An 8,290-nucleotide genomic window follows, 5' to 3' on the forward strand; every position below is an offset into this window, starting at 1 on the left:
TGTCTGTCCTGGGCAGCGTGTCCAGTATTTACCAGTGTTTTTATTGTAGCCCAGACACCACATTGAACCCCGGACCCCCCCTCCCCTTCTCCTTTCAGACTCTCTAATTACACCCAGTTTCCAGTCATCACGGTCTCCAACATCAACATCCCAGCAGTGTGTCCCTGAGTTAAAGCCCTCAGAGCCCAGGACACACGCATACACATTAAATCTCTCTGGATTATCAGGAAGCAGTGATTTCTGTGGTCTCTCTTCTACAGTAGTGAGATCATCAGACAGGTGGAGGTCTGGATGTGCAGTGTTGGGGTCCAGAGTAACAGGGTCTGAGGAGAGAGAACAGAATGAATCATCATGTTCTTCATGTGTTTATGTGATGAGGTCACATCTACAGACTGCAGGCCCTTTACTCTGAGTGAAATGCTGCAGTAGGTTGATAAGAGGGAAGTGATGGTGATGTTGTGTGTTCACCACACACCCCTGCAGTACTTGTGTGCTTGTTGTTTTGACACTTGAAATTGTGTCTTTTATTCATTAATATATTTCTACATATCTTGTATTCATTATTTGAGTATCACATGTGACACTTAACTAGTGCAGTGTTACTGTTACACTGAGTGTCACACTGCATGTGTGTATTTATTAGTGTGTGTGTACTGAAGTGTGTGTGTCCTCATTAGTGGGTGGATACCGTTACAGTTCCCCCACTAAAGGGCGCTACTCCCAGAGTGACTAACACCAGTGGACTGTCCCCAGACTGAAGGACGGGACCAGAGGACGAGGACCACAGTGTCCAGACCCCCCAGGAGCAGATCCTCCAGGGAGGAGTCCACCGACGTGCAGGGATGAAAATGGGACAGGGGTTAAAAAGGTGAGAAGACCGGGGGGCGGGGCATGTGACGTCATGGGGATACGGCGACGGGGCGTTGACGTGGGGTGCATTGACATGTGACGTCATGGGGATACGGCGACGGGGGGGGGGGGGGGGGGGGGGGGGTGGCTGCTGGTGTACGGGGATACAGCGACAGGTGATGCCAAATATTACGGAGCCCGTAAGGTGACATCATGTAAAAAATATAATAACGCGTGGCCACGACTTACTAACGCGTGCAAACGAGATAATTAACGCATGCGAACAAGATAATTAAGTATTACTTTATATAAAGCCAGGTTTACCTTCATTGGGCAGTCAGTTCGCGAACATCCCTGGGAAAAATAAACTTTGTTGCCGCGTGTGAAAGGCAACATTAGTATCTCGTTCCCACGCGTTAATAAGTCGTGGCCACGCGTTATTATTTTTTACATGATGTCACCTTACGGGCTCCGTAAAATATAGTAAAATCCATTAAAAAAATGTTTTGACTGTCTTGTCAGTGGATTCAATATACGAGCCAGATCTGTAAATGCGAGAAGCTGTTTTCGCCATTCCGGATGGCTTAGTCAAAACCATTACGTCTTAATGAACCAATAAATACGGCGAAAATGAGTGTAAAAATACCACGGTTCATGTGTTTTTATTTTCTAACATGGGCTAAAGCACAGGGTAGACTCAAACGACAAGCGTTTACAACTTCATCTTCAACCTTTTCAGCCCTGGCGCGAATGTTATCCTCACACGTCCCTGGATTCACCAGTTACAACTACAGACACACTAGAAAAAAAATCTTGTTTCTTATTTTATGTCGCCGTTAACTACACGGGGTTGACGCGAACTTAGTATGCCCATCTACCTATTTATCACAAAAGCTTGTGGCTTTTTCTGACAGTGTTCAACGCTGTAGCGAACGGCAGTAACTTTGTTTTACCGCAAAATATGCAAACGATTGAAACCATTAATAACCCAATTAAATCCACTGGGAAATGTACGATCTGGTAAATGTAGTGGTAAATGTACGCTCTTCTGACTTGTCCGCGGTGTAGCACTAGGTCCTACTTCTCGTCCTGCTTAGCAGTAAATGAATAACATGAACGTTCGTATGATTGAACGCTATTTGGCCTCCATGAAGGTTCTGGGCGGAAACTGCTGGAATTGCCGATTTCGGAAGTGCTCTGTTTGCTTATTAAGTCAATATGATAATTAAAATATATACATATAAACTCCCGACCCCCGACCCCCCCCCCCCAAAAAAAAAAACTCCTCGGATCTACACGATTCACGTAGGTCACCCTTTTCGACTTCAAAACGGCGAATTTCGACGAAAGGTGACAGATTTTCATGCCTGGACGTGCCACAACTACAACACCCTCACCAGGACAACAGGGGGCGACACACACAACAACAAGGACAGACACAGTGACACAGAAAGACAGACACCGTGATGCGGAGACAACAACACCAAGGAAAACTCAGGTACTGACACAAACATGGTGTCAGAGACACAGACAGGGACAGGGACACTCTAAGATGGTGACAGGGACACACACCGACAGGGACAGACAAACAGACAAGGGAGGGTCCTGGCTGACATGCAGGGAACCTGCTGGTCCCTGGGGGGGCGCCGACCCATAGAGGCTGGAGCAGGGGTGTCTGCTTGGGCTCAGCTGGACTCTGGGCTGTGGGGAGGTGGAGATGTGTCTGGGTGTTTGGAGTGGTGTGTCCTGTTCCTGGAACAGTGTGGGTGTAGAACCTTCTCCACCTCCATCTGTCAGCACTGCTAGGATCTCCACCTTCACAACCACACTCCTCTGAACACTACGACTCCTCTTAATAGGATGGAGGCTTGGGTGGTGTAGAGGTGGAGAGTGGGTGGTGTAGAGGTGGAGTGTGGGTGGTGTAGAGGTGGAGAGTGGGTGGTGTGTAGAGGGGAGAGTGGGTGGTGTGTAGAGGGGAGAGTGGGTGGTGTGTAGAGGGGGAGAATGAGTGGTGTAGAGGTGGAGAGTGGGTGGTGTGTAGAGGTGGAGAGTGGGTGGTGTGTAGAGGTGGAGAGTGGGTGGTGTGTAGAGGGGAGAGTGGGTGGTGTGTAGAGGGGAGAGTGGGTGGTGTGTAGAGGGGGAGAGTGGGTGGTGTGTAGAGGTGGAGAGTGGGTGGTGTGTAGAGGTGGAGAGTGGGTGGTGTGTAGAGGTGGAGAGTGGGTGGTGTGTAGAGGGGGAGAGTGGGTGGTGTGTAGAGGGAGAGAGTGGGTGGTGTGTAGAGGGGGAGAGTGGGTGGTGTGTAGAGGTGGAGAGAGTGGGTGGTGTGTAGAGGTGGAGAGAGGGTGGTGTGTAGAGGTGGAGAGTGGGTGGTGTGTAGAGGTGGAGAGTGGGTGGTGTACAGGTGGAGAGTGGGTGGTGTGTAGAAGGGGAGAGTGGGTGGTGTGTAGAGGTGGAGAGTGGGTGGTGTGTAGAGGGGGAGAGTGGGTGGTGTGTAGAGGTGGAGAGAGTGGGTGGTGTGTAGAGGTGGAGAGTGGGTGGTGTGTAGAGGGGAGAGTGGGTGGTGTGTAGAGGTGGAGAGTGTGTGGTGTGTACAGGTGGAGAGTGGGTGGTGTGTAGAAGGGGAGAGTGGGTGGTATGTAGAGGTGGAGAGTGGGTGGTGTGTAGAGGTGGAGAGTGGGTGGTGTGTAGAGGTGGAGAGAGTGGGGGGTGTGTAGAGGTGGAGAGTGGGTGGTGTGTAGAGGTGGAGAGTGGGTGGTGTGTAGAGGTGGAGAGAGTGGGTGGTGTGTAGAGGTGGAGAGTGGGTGGTGTGTAGAGGTGGAGAGTGGGTGGTGTGTAGAGGGGAGAGTGGGTGGTGTGTAGAGGTGGAGAGTGGGTGGTGTGTAGAGGTGGAGAGAGTGGGGGGTGTGTAGAGGTGGAGAGTGGGTGGTGTGTAGAGGTGGAGAGTGGGTGGTGTGTAGAGGTGATGAGTGGGTGGTGTGTAGAGGGGAGAGTGGGTGGTGTGTAGAGGGGGAGAGTGGGTGGTGTAGAGGTGGAGAGTGGGTGGTGTGTAGAGGGGAGAGTGGGTGGTGTGTAGAGGTGGAGAGTGGGTGGTGTGTAGAGGTGGAGAGTGGGTGGTGTGTAGAGGGGAGAGTGGGTGGTGTGTAGAGGTGGAGAGTGGGTGGTGTGTAGAGGTGGAGAGTGGGTGGTGTGTAGAGGTGGAGAGTGGGTGGTGTGTAGAGGTGGAGAGTGGGTGGTGTGTAGAGGGGGAGAGTGGGTGGTGTGTAGAGGTGGAGAGTGGGTGGTGTGTAGAGGTGGAGAGTGGGTGGTGTGTAGAGGGGAGAGTGGGTGGTGTGTAGAGGGGGAGAGTGGGTGGTGTGTAGGGGGGAGAGTGGGTGGTGTGTAGAGGTGGAGAGTGGGTGGTGTGTAGAGGTGGAGAGTGGGTGGTGTGTAGAGGGGGAGAGTGGGTTGTGTGTAGAGGGGGAGAGTGGGTGGTGTGTAGAGGTGGAGAGTGGGTGGTGTGTAGAGGTGGAGAGTGGGTGGTGTGTAGAGGTGGAGAGTGGGTGGTGTGTAGAGGGGTGAGTGGGTGGTGTGTAGAGGTGGAGAGTGTGTGGTGTGTACAGGTGGAGAGTGGGTGGTGTGTAGAGGGGTGAGTGGGTGGTGTGTTGAGGTGGGAGTGGGTGGTGTGTAGAGGTGGGAGTGGGTGGTGTGTAGAGGTGGTGGAGTGGGTGGTGTGTTGGAGGTGGAGTGGTGGGTGGTGTGTAGAGGTGGAGAGTGGGTGGTGTGTAGTGGTGGGAGTGTGGGGTGGTGTGTAGTGGTGGAGAGTGGGTGGTGTGTAGAGGTGGAGTGTGGGTGGTGTGGTGGGTGTGTGTGGGGTGGTGTGTAGTGGTGTTGTGTGGGTGGTGTGTTGAGGGGAGTGTGGGTGGTGTGTTGGGGGGAGAGTGGGTGGTGTGTGGGGGGGTGGTGGGTGGTGTTGGGTGGTGAGTGGGTGGTGTGTTAGGGGGAGAGTGGTGTGGGTGTGTTGAGGTGGAGAGTGGGTGGTGTGTTGAGGGGAGAGTGGGTGGTGTGTAGAGGTGGAGAGGGGGTGGTGTGTAGAGGGGTGAGTGGGTGGTGTGTTGAGGTGGAGGTGGGTGGTGTGTGTGGGGGGGTGAGTGGGTGGTGTGTGGGTGGGAGTGGGTGGTGTGTAGGGGGGGAGAGTGGTGGTGTGTAGAGGTGGAGTGTGGGGTGGTGTGTAGAGGGGAGAGTGGGTGTGTGTAGAGGTGGAGAGGTGGGTGGTGTGTGTGGGGGGTGAGTGGGTGGTGTGTGGGTGGGAGTGGGTGGTGTGTGAGGTGGTGAGTGGGTGGTGTGTAGGGGGTGTGTGTGGGTGGTGTGTAGAGGTGGAGGTGTGTGGTGTGTAGGTGGAGAGTGGGTGGTGTGTAGAGGGGAGTGTGGGTGGTGTGTTGAGGTGGGAGGTGGGTGGTGTGTAGGGTGGAGTGTGGGTGGTGGTGTGTAGAGGTGGAGAGTGGGTGGTGTGTAGAGGTGGAGAGAGTGGGTGGTGTGTAGAGGTGGAGAGTGGGTGGTGTGTAGAGGTGGAGAGTGGGTGGTGTGTAGAGGTGGAGAGTGGGTGGTGTGTAGAGGTGGAGAGTGGGGGGTGTGTAGAGGGGAGAGTGGGTGGTGTGTAGAGGTGGAGTGTGGGTGGTGTGGTGTGTTGAGGTGGTGGAGAGTGGGGGTGTGTAGAGGTGGAGAGTGGGTGGTGTGTAGAGGTGGAGAGTGGGTGGTGTGTAGGGGGGAGTGTGGGTGGTGTGTAGAGGTGGGAGAGTGGGGGGTGTGTGGTGGTGGTGGTGGGTGGTGTAGTGGGGAGAGTGGGTGGTGTGTAGGGTGGAGAGTGGGTGGTGTGTAGGGGTGTGAGTGGGTGGTGTGTAGGGGGTGGTGGGTGGTGTGTAGAGGTGGGTGAGTGGGTGGTGTGTTGAGGGGGAGTGTGGGTGGGTGTTGAGGTGGAGAGTGGGTGGTGTGTAGAGGTGGAGGGTGGTGGTGTGTTGAGGGGAGTGTGGGTGGTGTGTTGAGGTGGAGAGTGGGTGGTGTGTAGAGGTGGAGAGTGGGTGGTGTGTAGAGGGGGAGTGTGGGTGGTGTGTAGTGGGGTGAGTGGGTGGTGTGTTGAGGTGGAGAGTGGGTGGTGTGTAGAGGTGGTGAGTGGGTGGTGTGTAGAGGGGGAGAGTGGGTGGTGTGTAGAGGGGGAGAGTGGGTGGTGTGTAGAGGTGGAGAGTGGGTGGTTGTAGAGGGGAGAGTGGGTGGTGTGTAGAGGTGGAGAGTGGGTGGTGTGTTGAGGTGGAGAGTGGGTGGTGTGTAGAGGGGAGAGTGGGTGGGTGTTGAGGTGGAGAGTGGGTGGTGTGTAGAGGTGGAGAGTGGGTGGTGTGTTGTGGGGGGAGTGTGGGTGGTGTGTAGAGGTGGAGAGTGGGTGGTGTGTAGGGTGGAGGGGGTGGTGTGTGGGTGGGTGGGTGGTGTGTGAGTGGGGTGGTGGTGTAGAGGTGGAGAGTGGGGTGGTGTGTAGGGGGGAGTGGGTGGTGTGTAGAGGTGGAGAGTGGGTGGTGTGTTGAGGTGGAGAGTGGGTGGTGTGTAGAGGTGAGAGTGGGTGGTGTGTAGAGGGGGAGAGTGGGTGGTGTGTAGAGGTGGAGAGTGGGTGGTGTGTAGAGGTGGTGAGTGGGGTGGTGTGTAGGGTGGAGAGTGGGTGGTGTGTAGAGGTGGAGAGTGGGTGGGTGTGTTGAGGGGAGAGTGGGGTGGTGTGTAGGGGGTGGGAGTGGGTGGTGTGTAGAGGTGGAGAGTGGGTGGTGTGTAGTGGTGGAGTGTGGGTGGTGTGTAGAGGGGGGAGTGGGTGGTGTGTAGAGGTGGAGTGTGGGGTGGTGTGTAGAGGTGGAGAGTGGGTGGTGTGTGAGGTGGTGGTGGGTGGTGTGTAGAGGTGGGGGTGTGGGTTGGTGTGTGTAGTGGTGGGAGAGTGGGTGGTGTGTAGAGGTGGGAGGTGGGTGGTGTGTGAGGGGGAGTGTGGGTGGTGTGTAGAGGTGGAGAGTGGGTGGTGTGTAGGGTGTGGTGGGTGGTGTGTAGAGGTGAGAGTGGGTGGGTGTGTAGGGGGGTGTGGGTGGTGTGTTGGGGGGTGTGGGTGGTGTGTAGAGGGGGGAGTGGGTGGTGTGAGGTGGGAGTGGGTGGTGTGTTGAGGGGAGTGTGGGTGGTGTGTAGAGGTGGTGAGTGGGTTGGTGTGTAGAGGGTGGAGTGTGGGGTGGTGTGTTGAGGGGTGGGTGGTTGGTGGTGTGTAGGGTGGGGGGGTGGTTGTAGAGGTGGGAGTGGGTGGTGTGTAGAGGGGGAGAGTGGGTGTGTGTAGAGGTGGAGAGTGGGTGGTGTGTAGAGGGGTTGAGTGGGGTGGTGTGTAGAGGTGGAGAGTGGGTTGGTGTGTAGAGGTGGGTGTGGGGTGGTTGGGTGTAGGGTGGAGGAGTGTGGTGGGTTGTGAGGGGTTGGGTGGTGTGGGTGGGGTGGTTGTGTGTGGGGGAGGTGTGGTGGTGTGTAGAGGTGTGAGTGGGGGTGTGTAGAGGGGAGAGTGGGTGGTGTGTAGAGGGGAGAGTGGGTGGTGTGTAGAGGTGGGAGTGGGTGGTGTGTAGAGGTGGAGAGGGGTGGTGTGTAGTGGGGGAGAGTGGGTGGTGTGTAGAGGTGGAGAGTGGGTGGTGTGTAGAGGTGGAGAGTGGGTGGTGTGTAGAGGGGAGAGTGGGTGGTGTGTAGAGGTGGTGAGTGGGTGGTGTGTAGAGGGGAGAGTGGGTGGTGTGTAGTGGTGGGAGTGGTGGTGTGTAGAGGTGGAGAGTGGGTGGTGTGTAGAGGGGGAGTGGGTGGTGTGTAGAGGTGGAGAGTGGGTGGTGTGTAGAGGGGGAGAGTGGGTGGTGTGTAGAGGTGGAGAGTGGGTGGTGTGTAGAGGGGAGAGTGGGTGGTGTGTAGAGGTGGAGAGTGGGTGGTGGTGTTGAGGGGTGAGTGGGTGGTGTGTAGAGGTGGAGTGGGGTGGTGTGTAGAGGGGAGTGGGTGGTGTGTAGAGGGGGAGTGTGGGTGGTGTGTAGAGGTGGAGAGTGGGTGGTGTGTAGAGGTGGAGAGTGGGTGGTGTGTAGAGGTGGAGAGTGGGTGGTGTGTAGAGGGGAGAGTGGGTGGTGTGTAGAGGGGAGAGTGGGTGGGTGTAGAGGTGGAGAGTGGGTGGTGTGTAGAGGTGGAGAGTGGGTGTGTGTAGAGGTGGAGAGTGGGTGGTGTGTAGAGGTGGAGAGTGGGTGGTGTGTAGAGGTGGAGAGTGGGTGGTGTGTAGAGGGGGAGTGGGTGGTGGTGTGTAGAGGTGGTGAGTGGGTGGTGTGTAGAGGTGGGAGTGGGTGGTGTGTAGAGGGGGTGGGGGTGGTGGGTGTGGTGGAGTGTGGGTGGTGTGTAGAGGTTGGAGAGTGGGTGGTGTGTAGAGGGGAGAGTGGGTGGTGTG

The sequence above is a fragment of the Brachyhypopomus gauderio genome, unplaced genomic scaffold (assembly GCF_052324685.1).
Source record: "Brachyhypopomus gauderio isolate BG-103 unplaced genomic scaffold, BGAUD_0.2 sc97, whole genome shotgun sequence".
Lineage (NCBI taxonomy): Eukaryota > Metazoa > Chordata > Actinopteri > Gymnotiformes > Hypopomidae > Brachyhypopomus > Brachyhypopomus gauderio.